This window comes from Meleagris gallopavo, chromosome Z (assembly GCF_000146605.3).
Source record: "Meleagris gallopavo isolate NT-WF06-2002-E0010 breed Aviagen turkey brand Nicholas breeding stock chromosome Z, Turkey_5.1, whole genome shotgun sequence".
NCBI classification, from domain to species: domain Eukaryota; kingdom Metazoa; phylum Chordata; class Aves; order Galliformes; family Phasianidae; genus Meleagris; species Meleagris gallopavo.
Window position 1 is genome coordinate 17274037 of NC_015041.2, and position 3637 is coordinate 17277673.

Below are 3637 nucleotides of genomic sequence, written 5' to 3' on the forward strand. Positions count from 1 at the left end.
AAAAAAAAAACTTTGAAAAAATCATGTAAATATACTTTTCCTTATGCCTGTAAGACAGAAAAATGAAGAAAGTTGTGCAGACAGCCAGATCCAACACTGTAATCTCATCAGAAAATATTTGAAACAGTATACATTGATATTTGCATCCAAATTGTTACATTATCATTATTCGAAATACTGATTAGTTATACTCTGGGATCATGTTACATCCAAGCGAACTGTTTCTAAATTGCCATTCAATATACGTTTTGACACATCCTGTTCCTCATTTTTATAACATTTTTCTTTTAAGAAAGAATAGGAAAGCATCGTTAAAAGCAGACTGTAGTGGAAGCAAAAACTTTTCAAAGGAGGCATAGAAGAAAAAATACTGCTTGAGGTTTTTCTTGGAGAAATCTAGTCCATTAACTTTCTCAGATCATCAAGACATAAATGTTAGCAAAAAAGAAGTCATGGTCTAATAGAGATCGCTTTTAATAAGAGGACTTGCCATAAGGTAATAAATGCAGAAGTCTACTTCTCAGGACGTTGACTGAGAGAGTTAAGCATGATAACCTACATGTTGCTGGAAGAACAGACTTTCCTGGTAAAATGAAAACAGGATTTCTTGAATACTGCACATATTATAAATAAATCGGTAGTTAGCTTTTTGCAATACATGTATGCACAATTCAGACACTCTGGACACATCTATCTGGTTGGGTTGTTGTTTGTTTGTTTGTTTTTAAATCTTCCTATTTGCTTAAAATCACAACATTCCTACTGAAATATCTTAGAATGCATACATATTTAGAAATAATAAGTTATGTGTGACCTTGTATCTACAGAAATCCCAAAATAAAGTTAAATGATGCACAGCTCCTCTATAGGATGTTAGCAGTTAGATGTTGCAATTACTTAGCAGCGGTGACTGCAGCTGCCAAAGACCATATTTTGTAACAGATACTTGTCCAGGGATGTTCTCTGTAAGACAGTTAAGACCACATTAAAAAGCAAAACCCATTTTCCAGATTTTAGATACTCCTCTTCCTATCCATCTGCACAGAAAACACTAAAATCCACAGCATTATTATTCTAAATCTCCTTTACACACTTAGAATACTGCTGCAATGAAAAGTATCTAAACCATTTCTCCAGTATCTCTTTCTCCCCAGTATAAACTTGATATTGAATCAAATACAAGTTGCAGCTTTCACTTTCAAGGTTCTTCCTTAGTTATCTCCACCTTATTTTTATCTTATTTCCTGTATGATGATTTCTAAACTAACTCACAGTGCCAACCCTCACGTCAAATTTTCAAACAAGATGAAACTTTTCTTTTCTTGAAGTAAGGAAGAAATTCACTAGAAAGTAAATTATATATAAAACCAACACATTAATCTCTTCTAAATTCCACTGGAGTGACTGTTTTCCCATGAGTGTAGCAAAAAATAAAAAAATTAAAAAAAAAGATCTGATAATACTTTACATGAACATGAATTAAGTTAATTAAGCCTGACTGAACAATTCAGCATGGGACCAAGTACTGTAAGTATAATCACAAGTCATACATACTGTTGAACATTAGGCCTATGACAGATAATACCTCATGTTGGCATTTCCCATAAAATAAGCCTTGAATATCAGAAGTAAACTGGAATCTCGTGGTGAGAAACAAAACAGAAACAAATAAGAAGCTCATTTAACACAAACAAAAACCAAAACAAAAGTTAAAACTAGTATCTACAGCACTTAGAGAACTTACAAATTTACCTGGTTGTTAAATTTTAATATTTTCTGACTGATCCATTAAGTTTGTTAAGTTCCTCATCAGTAATGGAAAAAAGGCAATTTTATCTGATTTTACCACCTTCCTTCCACTTAGATGCCCTTCTCCTCATCCCAAGAGAGAGAAATGCTGTCAGATTGTACAGAAATAAATAAACTCAAAAGATTTATAAAACCTCTGCATACAGAAAGGGAAGTTTATGTCACTCAAAAGCTACAGGGTGCTGGTATAGTACTTACAGAATGGCTTGGAAATATGCTCCAATTCTGAGAACAAACAAAACAGTTTTTCTGAGATCGACACTTGGTATTTTACAACCACACTGCCTTATAAAGATACTAAGACACTGTTCTCCTGTGCAGATACACTATACCCAGATACACCAGTTTGAATGCTTGTCTACTGTTTTAAGTAAGCAAGAAAGCTGCATGTATGAAGGAAATAATTTTAAGGCACTTCTGAATTCTAATCCAGGTGAAGTGCCTATAACTGCTGCCTCTTTTCTTTGTATTTACTTATCTGCTTGTATCTATCTGTAATCTCTTACTATATAGCTAAATTTTAGCATCTTTAGAATTATTTCTGTGGTTTGACCTTTGAAATGAATCATCATGAGGTCTCAGTGCTACCAAAAATAAGATAGTGATAGCATTCTAACTATAACAGATATATTCTATATATAAAATAAATGACAAATCTGCGCCTGTGTCCATTAAAAAGTAATGTGTATTTTCTGGCTTTTGTAACTTAGAATACACCCTAAGAAATGAATTGTATATATGGCTTTATACAACCAGCTCAGTTACTGCCTATTCATGTAAAATTAAAACTATTTTATAAGCAAAAGTACCATATCAAATATAAGGAATTTTTCCAAAGAAAAAAGGGGAATGTGTGCTTGTTTCAAATATTAACACCTAATACTAATAAGGTAAAATATGAAAACAATGTTGTTCCATATTCTTAGTTTCTATATAGGTAGAACTTTTATTGATCAAAACCAATGCTAAACACTTTCATCAATAAGGTATTTATTATACTCTGTATAATAAATAAATAATCAGAATACATAAAATTAATTAAATCTTGATTTATGCAGCATAAAACCTCAGCATTGTAAACTCTCCAGATTTGATTTAGCTCCTGCCAAATACCCCTACATACCATTGCATATGAAATTCATTAATGTGCAGTAAATCCAAAGGAAGTTATTTTACTTAGAGTTTAAAAAAATTTTTTTTGAATGTTAGAACAACATTATAAATATAGTATTAGGTTTTTTAACATAAATAAAATTTGTGAAGCTAATTGTTGAAGAATCAAATTTAGCAATATATAATTGACAAAAACAGACGTCAAGTATAGTGAGGATGATATAGAGATCCAGCAAGAAATCCAGCTGGGAAATAAAAGTAATATTTTTTGTTTTTATTTCTTGATGTTAATACAATCCAGGTAATAAACTATACAGCTACATCCTATTTCTCAGAAGCAAGGAAATTAGTGCAAGTTTGATACATAACTGGTTAATAATCACTCTTATAAAGAAGAAAATAATAAATAAGAAAACATAATTGAATACTTCTAAACTGTTCAAAATCAATCAGCTGTGTTTGGTTTGGCTTGCGTTCTATACATATCAGAGTAAAAACCTTGAAAAGATTGTAGTAATTCTAACCAACTTGGGCTTTAGGCATCTTCTTTAATACCAAAGATAAAAATAATATAAATTCATATATGTTGGTTGTTCCAAAAGTAATACATCCTGTTTATTTCCATGGAAACTACAACAGATACAACGAGCATAATAATACTCTTTAGTAACTCTTACCTATAAAATACTATTTTACAACATATTCACCACCATTA